At 40.8% G+C, this 12,410-nt stretch overlaps 1 protein-coding gene across 1 annotated transcript in view; it reads right to left on the bottom strand.

Moving 5' to 3' along the window:
• The window catches only part of EQTN (equatorin), a gene marked incomplete at its 5' end in the record, with an annotated part of 367,375 nt that overhangs the window by 198,035 nt on the left and 156,930 nt on the right, over window positions 1-12,410 (bottom strand). The window lies entirely within an intron of this gene.

The raw sequence follows: 12,410 nt of genomic DNA, 5'->3' as shown, positions 1-12,410 counted from the left end.
CTGGATGCGCAGGCTCAGCGGCCATGGCTCACGGGCCCAGGCGCTCCGTGGCATGTGAGATCCTCCCGGACTGGGGCACGAACCCGCGTCGCCTGCATTGGCAGGCGGACTCTCAACCACTGCGCCACCAGGGAAGCCCCGGCTTCAGTAAATTTTTGATAGAACATTCATTCATTTGTTACTTTAGTCATCTAAAAGTTAGACCTTGAGTTCCTATCATGTGCCAGACCCTGTGGTTGGCATTAAAGTTACAGAAATGAACAAGGTCTTATGCTCAAGGAACACGCTCTCAATTTGGGAGACAGACAAGAATCACTGTTCATTATGTTGCAGGGTAATGAGGGCTTTCATAGCGATGCACAGGTGGTATGCACAGAGGGATCTAATTCAACTTCCAAAGGCCAGAAACACTTGGACAGGGAGCTCATGCTCCCATATAGGCTCAGAGGACTAGAAATTGTTTGCCAGACAAACTATGTAAGAGAGAGGTCATTCCACGGTGAGCAAACTCAGGTGTCATAAGCAGGTTCGGTAAGTTCTCAGAGCTTCAGGTAGTCTGGAGTGGAGAATGTGGGTGAGGAATGTGACCAGAGATGAGACTGGCAAGTTCTTCAATGGTCAGATCATTTCAGACTTGAATGCCTGGTTAAGAACTTAGACTATGACCCCAAACCTAGTAGAAAATTACTGAAGGTATTTAAGAAGGGGCCAACCAGGATGATCAGATTTCTCTATTTAAATATATCAAGAAAGTGAATAATATTAGAGTAATCATATGAGAAACATACTTGGATTGCATGAACTGGAGAACATAGGGTTTCATGTAATGACAGTCCACTGTCTTCAATTAGACCACTCCTCTTTCAAGACCTTCGAGGAGAGCCATCCTGGGTTGTTATGTTTTCACAAGTATTTTATAAGGAACAATACTCTTGTCAGAAAAAGTAAAAGGATAATTTTGATTTTGTAAACTCTCACTCTGAACTTTCCCCCACGGATAATCTTAGGAAACACCAACAATTGACTCTAAGCAGAGGCAAGTTTATTTCTCAAGCATGTGATTGTTATATCATTATTTTAAAATTATATTAAAATGTACTAAATATATTTATATAAATATATACACACATGATATTTTAGATAAATATATATTTAATATAAATATAAATGTAATACATTTTACTAACATAAAGTTGTATTTTATTTTATTTTATTTTTTTTTTTGCTGTACGCGGGCCTCTCACTGCTGTGGCCTCTCCCGTCGCGGAGCACAGGCTCCGGACGCGCAGGCTCAGTGGCCATGGCTCACGGGCCCAGCCGCTCCGCGGCATGTGGGATCCTCCCAGACCGGGGCACGAACCCGCGTCCCCTGCATCGGCAGGCGGACTCTCAATCACTGCGCCACCAGGGAAGCCCCATAAAGTTGTATTTTAAAAAGAGCTCACTTCCTATCACTTGGCAAGTAAATCTGAAAATTCAGTCTTAGATTTTTATTTTTTTACCATTTAAAAGATTTTAGAGTGGCTTTAAATTGTAGTAGTACAAATTCTTTAAGCATGTTATTACTTTACGAAATACTCAGATTAATGAAAGTAAAAGTTTTAAGTCATATAATGATATGCTCCAGGTCTGCCTACAGTGTTGTAACTTTAATACCGTGAATAGTTTTTTCAATAGGTTCTTTACCTTCTTCTTCATTGCTGACTGTTTCAGGAGGTGGTAATGTCGTGTTTTCATTGACGAGTTTATCTACGAAAAGGCATAATGGATTATCAGCATATAAATATATTGACTCAACATTTGTGATTAAGCATTTTTTAAGCTAAAAAAGTAGAAGAAAAGGAGACAAAAATATCAAAACAAACAAAAAAAAACAAAGAGAGAGATGTTGACATTTTCCTGAGATACCTTAAAGGAGGGGAAAGAAGAAGGCTTTGAAGAATGATGTTTGTGATATAACGGGTTGCCTGAGGTGGGATTAATATGCCTATAATTTGCAAGAGTGAGGAAAAACTGGGAGCGTGGGGCCACAGGCTTCCTTTGACAGTACGGAACATCTATGGAATGAGAGGCATTGGCTTCACATGGCTCCCTGAACAGGCCTTGAAGTGATACTGTCACTTCAGGACAAGTTGGTTGCTGGTCAGGGTGGTGACGTGAAAGAGTTGTAACATCAATGTCCTTGCAAACTGGAAACACATGCATGTTAACTACTCAAAACAGAGTTTTGGCCCTAAAGATTTGGGGCTACAAATCAAGGATTTTCAGGCCTGATTTAATATATATCTCAGTCTACAATGCGTCCATCTGGAGGTATGTCAGCAAGAGTGTATTTGGGAACAATTGTGACTGAAGGACCATTGTTCTCCCCACGAAGTTGGCAATTTCAGTTAAATTGCTTCATACAGGAGTCAATAAAGTTCCGTATGAAGTACAGGCAACCCCACTTCTAGGAAGATTTCTACTGAGCCTACAAACAGAATAGGTATCTTGTTGGCAAGGAAGGATGGAAAAACGAACCCGTTACCAGAGTTGACACAGATTCAGGCAGGGCTGGAACAATTGGTAAGTAATCCTTTAACTCTGCTATGCAACCCTCAGACTTGATTTTGGAGAAAAATGTCTGGATTGTCTCACTACTGCCTCGCTCTCATCGTTTTAGGGACTAAAAGAATTGTTAGTCAAAATTTTTCTGGAGATTTCCATCTCCTCGGGGAGCTTGCTCCTCCACAATGTCCCCGCCATGTCAACATGTCTCCCTCTGTTAGGGCCCCTTTCAAAATGGCAAAAATGTCTTATCCCAATACAACTTTGACAATCCTTTGGGGACCTGAATTGTAGGAAGAGAAGTTAGGGTTTTGGAATCTCTTCCATGGGTACTGTGGTCTTCAATAATCCATTTCCTAAGGGAATTTGAGGTACCTGGCTCTGTGTGTCAATTATCCCAAATGGCTCAAGATGTTGTCTGCTGTGTGCAAGCAAAATTCCCATGAGAGGTTTGTCTAATTAATGTATGCCCTTGAAATGTCCCTATCCATTTATGCCCCAAATTTTGGAATTGCTCAAAATATTTCGTTATTGTCAAGTAGCTTTATTAATAGTTAGGCATTGCTGAGTCTGGCTTTTCCCAATATTGAATATGGTCATAGTCAGAAATATGCTGTCTTGCCTTATTTATTTTCATCCCCTTTTCCTTGTCTTCTTGTCTTTCATAGATATGAGCTATTGACACGTCAAGGTGAAAGACGTGGTATATGTACTTTAGAGACTTTTAATGGCTTCCGGAGTCACATGCTGGCAACAGTATTATCTATCAATAGTTACACTTGGTGGAAAGATGCAAAAAAGAAATAATATTTGAAGCTGAAAGTGCAAAGCAGAAAGAAGTAAAAATCATTGGAAAAATGACATGATTTACCCAGTGATCTACTGTGTCTCAGAGTTTCCTTTCTTTGCCCAGCAGGTCCTGTAAGTAGCAGGGACATTAGGATGTCACTGCCCAATGGAGATCACAATGCTGGGGATGAATTCCCCAAAGCTTTGTGACTCAGTCTGATGTCTTTATCTTTGGTCCTACAACAGTTTTTAGGTGTTTTTTTTTTTTCATAAACCACTATCAGATTTTCTTTGAAAATTAAGAGCTATGTTTTCATGAGGTAATGTAAATTTTTGGTTCCTAGATTTTAAAGAACAATTAATATTGCCGATTGAAAGATGAGAACAGACCTTTTTGGTTTTCAAAGCATTTACAATACCGTATATTCTTTTGGATGAGCACAAGGTATCTCCTAAAACACTAATCAGACACCAAACTTCGATCCAAATGCCCTGCAAATTCTGGTTCATGGGCTATCTTAACTGTAATGATTTTTTTTTTTTCCGGTAAGCGGGCCTCTCACCGTTGTGGCCTCTCCCGTTGCAGAGCGCAGGCTCTGGATGCGCAGGCTCAGCGGCCATGGCTCACGGGCCCAGGCGCTCCGTGGCATGTGAGATCCTCCCGGACTGGGGCACGAACCCGCGTCGCCTGCATTGGCAGGCGGACTCTCAACCACTGCGCCACCAGGGAAGCCCCGGCTTCAGTAAATTTTTGATAGAACATTCATTCATTTGTTACTTTAGTCATCTAAAAGTTAGACCTTGAGTTCCTATCATGTGCCAGACCCTGTGGTTGGCATTAAAGTTACAGAAATGAACAAGGTCTTATGCTCAAGGAACACGCTCTCAATTTGGGAGACAGACAAGAATCACTGTTCATTATGTTGCAGGGTAATGAGGGCTTTCATAGCGATGCACAGGTGGTATGCACAGAGGGATCTAATTCAACTTCCAAAGGCCAGAAACACTTGGACAGGGAGCTCATGCTCCCATATAGGCTCAGAGGACTAGAAATTGTTTGCCAGACAAACTATGTAAGAGAGAGGTCATTCCACGGTGAGCAAACTCAGGTGTCATAAGCAGGTTCGGTAAGTTCTCAGAGCTTCAGGTAGTCTGGAGTGGAGAATGTGGGTGAGGAATGTGACCAGAGATGAGACTGGCAAGTTCTTCAATGGTCAGATCATTTCAGACTTGAATGCCTGGTTAAGAACTTAGACTATGACCCCAAACCTAGTAGAAAATTACTGAAGGTATTTAAGAAGGGGCCAACCAGGATGATCAGATTTCTCTATTTAAATATATCAAGAAAGTGAATAATATTAGAGTAATCATATGAGAAACATACTTGGATTGCATGAACTGGAGAACATAGGGTTTCATGTAATGACAGTCCACTGTCTTCAATTAGACCACTCCTCTTTCAAGACCTTCGAGGAGAGCCATCCTGGGTTGTTATGTTTTCACAAGTATTTTATAAGGAACAATACTCTTGTCAGAAAAAGTAAAAGGATAATTTTGATTTTGTAAACTCTCACTCTGAACTTTCCCCCACGGATAATCTTAGGAAACACCAACAATTGACTCTAAGCAGAGGCAAGTTTATTTCTCAAGCATGTGATTGTTATATCATTATTTTAAAATTATATTAAAATGTACTAAATATATTTATATAAATATATACACACATGATATTTTAGATAAATATATATTTAATATAAATATAAATGTAATACATTTTACTAACATAAAGTTGTATTTTATTTTATTTTATTTTTTTTTTTGCTGTACGCGGGCCTCTCACTGCTGTGGCCTCTCCCGTCGCGGAGCACAGGCTCCGGACGCGCAGGCTCAGTGGCCATGGCTCACGGGCCCAGCCGCTCTGCGGCATGTGGGATCCTCCCAGACCGGGGCACGAACCCGCGTCCCCTGCATCGGCAGGCGGACTCTCAATCACTGCGCCACCAGGGAAGCCCCATAAAGTTGTATTTTAAAAAGAGCTCACTTCCTATCACTTGGCAAGTAAATCTGAAAATTCAGTCTTAGATTTTTATTTTTTTACCATTTAAAAGATTTTAGAGTGGCTTTAAATTGTAGTAGTACAAATTCTTTAAGCATGTTATTACTTTACGAAATACTCAGATTAATGAAAGTAAAAGTTTTAAGTCATATAATGATATGCTCCAGGTCTGCCTACAGTGTTGTAACTTTAATACCGTGAATAGTTTTTTCAATAGGTTCTTTACCTTCTTCTTCATTGCTGACTGTTTCAGGAGGTGGTAATGTCGTGTTTTCATTGACGAGTTTATCTACGAAAAGGCATAATGGATTATCAGCATATAAATATATTGACTCAACATTTGTGATTAAGCATTTTTTAAGCTAAAAAAGTAGAAGAAAAGGAGACAAAAATATCAAAACAAACAAAAAAAAACAAAGAGAGAGATGTTGACATTTTCCTGAGATACCTTAAAGGAGGGGAAAGAAGAAGGCTTTGAAGAATGATGTTTGTGATATAACGGGTTGCCTGAGGTGGGATTAATATGCCTATAATTTGCAAGAGTGAGGAAAAACTGGGAGCGTGGGGCCACAGGCTTCCTTTGACAGTACGGAACATCTATGGAATGAGAGGCATTGGCTTCACATGGCTCCCTGAACAGGCCTTGAAGTGATACTGTCACTTCAGGACAAGTTGGTTGCTGGTCAGGGTGGTGACGTGAAAGAGTTGTAACATCAATGTCCTTGCAAACTGGAAACACATGCATGTTAACTACTCAAAACAGAGTTTTGGCCCTAAAGATTTGGGGCTACAAATCAAGGATTTTCAGGCCTGATTTAATATATATCTCAGTCTACAATGCGTCCATCTGGAGGTATGTCAGCAAGAGTGTATTTGGGAACAATTGTGACTGAAGGACCATTGTTCTCCCCACGAAGTTGGCAATTTCAGTTAAATTGCTTCATACAGGAGTCAATAAAGTTCCGTATGAAGTACAGGCAACCCCACTTCTAGGAAGATTTCTACTGAGCCTACAAACAGAATAGGTATCTTGTTGGCAAGGAAGGATGGAAAAACGAACCCGTTACCAGAGTTGACACAGATTCAGGCAGGGCTGGAACAATTGGTAAGTAATCCTTTAACTCTGCTATGCAACCCTCAGACTTGATTTTGGAGAAAAATGTCTGGATTGTCTCACTACTGCCTCGCTCTCATCGTTTTAGGGACTAAAAGAATTGTTAGTCAAAATTTTTCTGGAGATTTCCATCTCCTCGGGGAGCTTGCTCCTCCACAATGTCCCCGCCATGTCAACATGTCTCCCTCTGTTAGGGCCCCTTTCAAAATGGCAAAAATTTCTTATCCCAATACAACTTTGACAATCCTTTGGGGACCTGAATTGTAGGAAGAGAAGTTAGGGTTTTGGAATCTCTTCCATGGGTACTGTGGTCCTCAATAATCCATTTCCTAAGGGAATTTGAGGTACCTGGCTCTGTGTGTCAATTATCCCAAATGGCTCAAGATGTTGTCTGCTGTGTGCAAGCAAAATTCCCATGAGAGGTTTGTCTAATTAATGTATGCCCTTGAAATGTCCCTATCCATTTATGCCCCAAATTTTGGAATTGCTCAAAATATTTCGTTATTGTCAAGTAGCTTTATTAATAGTTAGGCATTGCTGAGTCTGGCTTTTCCCAATATTGAATATGGTCATAGTCAGAAATATGCTGTCTTGCCTTATTTATTTTCATCCCCTTTTCCTTGTCTTCTTGTCTTTCATAGATATGAGCTATTGACACGTCAAGGTGAAAGACGTGGTATATGTACTTTAGAGACTTTTAATGGCTTCCGGAGTCACATGCTGGCAACAGTATTATCTATCAATAGTTACACTTGGTGGAAAGATGCAAAAAAGAAATAATATTTGAAGCTGAAAGTGCAAAGCAGAAAGAAGTAAAAATCATTGGAAAAATGACATGATTTACCCAGTGATCTACTGTGTCTCAGAGTTTCCTTTCTTTGCCCAGCAGGTCCTGTAAGTAGCAGGGACATTAGGATGTCACTGCCCAATGGAGATCACAATGCTGGGGATGAATTCCCCAAAGCTTTGTGACTCAGTCTGATGTCTTTATCTTTGGTCCTACAACAGTTTTTAGGTGTTTTTTTTTTTTCATAAACCACTATCAGATTTTCTTTGAAAATTAAGAGCTATGTTTTCATGAGGTAATGTAAATTTTTGGTTCCTAGATTTTAAAGAACAATTAATATTGCCGATTGAAAGATGAGAACAGACCTTTTTGGTTTTCAAAGCATTTACAATACCGTATATTCTTTTGGATGAGCACAAGGTATCTCCTAAAACACTAATCAGACACCAAACTTCGATCCAAATGCCCTGCAAATTCTGGTTCATGGGCTATCTTAACTGTAATGATTTTTTTTTTTTCCGGTAAGCGGGCCTCTCACCGTTGTGGCCTCTCCCGTTGCAGAGCGCAGGCTCTGGATGCGCAGGCTCAGCGGCCATGGCTCACGGGCCCAGGCGCTCCGTGGCATGTGAGATCCTCCCGGACTGGGGCACGAACCCGCGTCGCCTGCATTGGCAGGCGGACTCTCAACCACTGCGCCACCAGGGAAGCCCCGGCTTCAGTAAATTTTTGATAGAACATTCATTCATTTGTTACTTTAGTCATCTAAAAGTTAGACCTTGAGTTCCTATCATGTGCCAGACCCTGTGGTTGGCATTAAAGTTACAGAAATGAACAAGGTCTTATGCTCAAGGAACACGCTCTCAATTTGGGAGACAGACAAGAATCACTGTTCATTATGTTGCAGGGTAATGAGGGCTTTCATAGCGATGCACAGGTGGTATGCACAGAGGGATCTAATTCAACTTCCAAAGGCCAGAAACACTTGGACAGGGAGCTCATGCTCCCATATAGGCTCAGAGGACTAGAAATTGTTTGCCAGACAAACTATGTAAGAGAGAGGTCATTCCACGGTGAGCAAACTCAGGTGTCATAAGCAGGTTCGGTAAGTTCTCAGAGCTTCAGGTAGTCTGGAGTGGAGAATGTGGGTGAGGAATGTGACCAGAGATGAGACTGGCAAGTTCTTCAATGGTCAGATCATTTCAGACTTGAATGCCTGGTTAAGAACTTAGACTATGACCCCAAACCTAGTAGAAAATTACTGAAGGTATTTAAGAAGGGGCCAACCAGGATGATCAGATTTCTCTATTTAAATATATCAAGAAAGTGAATAATATTAGAGTAATCATATGAGAAACATACTTGGATTGCATGAACTGGAGAACATAGGGTTTCATGTAATGACAGTCCACTGTCTTCAATTAGACCACTCCTCTTTCAAGACCTTCGAGGAGAGCCATCCTGGGTTGTTATGTTTTCACAAGTATTTTATAAGGAACAATACTCTTGTCAGAAAAAGTAAAAGGATAATTTTGATTTTGTAAACTCTCACTCTGAACTTTCCCCCACGGATAATCTTAGGAAACACCAACAATTGACTCTAAGCAGAGGCAAGTTTATTTCTCAAGCATGTGATTGTTATATCATTATTTTTAAATTATATTAAAATGTACTAAATATATTTATATAAATATATACACACATGATATTTTAGATAAATATATATTTAATATAAATATAAATGTAATACATTTTACTAACATAAAGTTGTATTTTATTTTATTTTATTTTTTTTTTTGCTGTACGCGGGCCTCTCACTGCTGTGGCCTCTCCCGTCGCGGAGCACAGGCTCCGGACGCGCAGGCTCAGTGGCCATGGCTCACGGGCCCAGCCGCTCCGCGGCATGTGGGATCCTCCCAGACCGGGGCACGAACCCGCGTCCCCTGCATCGGCAGGCGGACTCTCAATCACTGCGCCACCAGGGAAGCCCCATAAAGTTGTATTTTAAAAAGAGCTCACTTCCTATCACTTGGCAAGTAAATCTGAAAATTCAGTCTTAGATTTTTATTTTTTTACCATTTAAAAGATTTTAGAGTGGCTTTAAATTGTAGTAGTACAAATTCTTTAAGCATGTTATTACTTTACGAAATACTCAGATTAATGAAAGTAAAAGTTTTAAGTCATATAATGATATGCTCCAGGTCTGCCTACAGTGTTGTAACTTTAATACCGTGAATAGTTTTTTCAATAGGTTCTTTACCTTCTTCTTCATTGCTGACTGTTTCAGGAGGTGGTAATGTGTTTTCATTGACGAGTTTATCTACGAAAAGGCATAATGGATTATCAGCATATAAATATATTGACTCAACATTTGTGATTAAGCATTTTTTAAGCTAAAAAAGTAGAAGAAAAGGAGACAAAAATATCAAAACAAACAAAAAAAAACAAAGAGAGAGATGTTGACATTTTCCTGAGATACCTTAAAGGAGGGGAAAGAAGAAGGCTTTGAAGAATGATGTTTGTGATATAACGGGTTGCCTGAGGTGGGATTAATATGCCTATAATTTGCAAGAGTGAGGAAAAACTGGGAGCGTGGGGCCACAGGCTTCCTTTGACAGTACGGAACATCTATGGAATGAGAGGCATTGGCTTCACATGGCTCCCTGAACAGGCCTTGAAGTGATACTGTCACTTCAGGACAAGTTGGTTGCTGGTCAGGGTGGTGACGTGAAAGAGTTGTAACATCAATGTCCTTGCAAACTGGAAACACATGCATGTTAACTACTCAAAACAGAGTTTTGGCCCTAAAGATTTGGGGCTACAAATCAAGGATTTTCAGGCCTGATTTAATATATATCTCAGTCTACAATGCGTCCATCTGGAGGTATGTCAGCAAGAGTGTATTTGGGAACAATTGTGACTGAAGGACCATTGTTCTCCCCACGAAGTTGGCAATTTCAGTTAAATTGCTTCATACAGGAGTCAATAAAGTTCCGTATGAAGTACAGGCAACCCCACTTCTAGGAAGATTTCTACTGAGCCTACAAACAGAATAGGTATCTTGTTGGCAAGGAAGGATGGAAAAACGAACCCGTTACCAGAGTTGACACAGATTCAGGCAGGGCTGGAACAATTGGTAAGTAATCCTTTAACTCTGCTATGCAACCCTCAGACTTGATTTTGGAGAAAAATGTCTGGATTGTCTCACTACTGCCTCGCTCTCATCGTTTTAGGGACTAAAAGAATTGTTAGTCAAAATTTTTCTGGAGATTTCCATCTCCTCGGGGAGCTTGCTCCTCCACAATGTCCCCGCCATGTCAACATGTCTCCCTCTGTTAGGGCCCCTTTCAAAATGGCAAAAATGTCTTATCCCAATACAACTTTGACAATCCTTTGGGGACCTGAATTGTAGGAAGAGAAGTTAGGGTTTTGGAATCTCTTCCATGGGTACTGTGGTCTTCAATAATCCATTTCCTAAGGGAATTTGAGGTACCTGGCTCTGTGTGTCAATTATCCCAAATGGCTCAAGATGTTGTCTGCTGTGTGCAAGCAAAATTCCCATGAGAGGTTTGTCTAACTAATGTATGCCCTTGAAATGTCCCTATCCATTTATGCCCCAAATTTTGGAATTGCTCAAAATATTTCGTTATTGTCAAGTAGCTTTATTAATAGTTAGGCATTGCTGAGTCTGGCTTTTCCCAATATTGAATATGGTCATAGTCAGAAATATGCTGTCTTGCCTTATTTATTTTCATCCCCTTTTCCTTGTCTTCTTGTCTTTCATAGATATGAGCTATTGACACGTCAAGGTGAAAGACGTGGTATATGTACTTTAGAGACTTTTAATGGCTTCCGGAGTCACATGCTGGCAACAGTTTTATCTATCAATAGTTACACTTGGTGGAAAGATGCAAAAAAGAAATAATATTTGAAGCTGAAAGTGCAAAGCAGAAAGAAGTAAAAATCATTGGATAAATGACATGATTTACCCAGTGATCTACTGTGTCTCAGAGTTTCCTTTCTTTGCCCAGCAGGTCCTGTAAGTAGCAGGGACATTAGGATGTCACTGCCCAATGGAGATCACAATGCTGGGGATGAATTCCCCAAAGCTTTGTGACTCAGTCTGATGTCTTTATCTTTGGTCCTACAACAGTTTTTAGGTGTTTTTTTTTTTTCATAAACCACTATCAGATTTTCTTTGAAAATTAAGAGCTATGTTTTCATGAGGTAATGTAAATTTTTGGTTCCTAGATTTTAAAGAACAATTAATATTGCCGATTGAAAGATGAGAACAGACCTTTTTGGTTTTCAAAGCATTTACAATACCGTATATTCTTTTGGATGAGCACAAGGTATCTCCTAAAACACTAATCAGACACCAAACTTCGATCCAAATGCCCTGCAAATTCTGGTTCATGGGCTATCTTAACTGTAATGATTTTTTTTTTTTCCGGTAAGCGGGCCTCTCACCGTTGTGGCCTCTCCCGTTGCAGAGCGCAGGCTCTGGATGCGCAGGCTCAGCGGCCATGGCTCACGGGCCCAGGCGCTCCGTGGCATGTGAGATCCTCCCGGACTGGGGCACGAACCCGCGTCGCCTGCATTGGCAGGCGGACTCTCAACCACTGCGCCACCAGGGAAGCCCCGGCTTCAGTAAATTTTTGATAGAACATTCATTCATTTGTTACTTTAGTCATCTAAAAGTTAGACCTTGAGTTCCTATCATGTGCCAGACCCTGTGGTTGGCATTAAAGTTACAGAAATGAACAAGGTCTTATGCTCAAGGAACACGCTCTCAATTTGGGAGACAGACAAGAATCACTGTTCATTATGTTGCAGGGTAATGAGGGCTTTCATAGCGATGCACAGGTGGTATGCACAGAGGGATCTAATTCAACTTCCAAAGGCCAGAAACACTTGGACAGGGAGCTCATGCTCCCATATAGGCTCAGAGGACTAGAAATTGTTTGCCAGACAAACTATGTAAGAGAGAGGTCATTCCACGGTGAGCAAACTCAGGTGTCATAAGCAGGTTCGGTAAGTTCTCAGAGCTTCAGGTAGTCTGGAGTGGAGAATGTGGGTGAGGAATGTGACCAGAGATGAGACTGGCAAGTTCTTCAATG

The sequence above is a fragment of the Mesoplodon mirus genome (genome assembly GCF_964341445.2).
Source record: "Mesoplodon mirus genome assembly, chromosome: 1".
In the NCBI taxonomy this organism is placed as follows: Eukaryota; Metazoa; Chordata; class Mammalia; order Artiodactyla; family Ziphiidae; genus Mesoplodon; species Mesoplodon mirus.
This window is presented reverse-complemented; position numbering and strand designations above follow the sequence as displayed.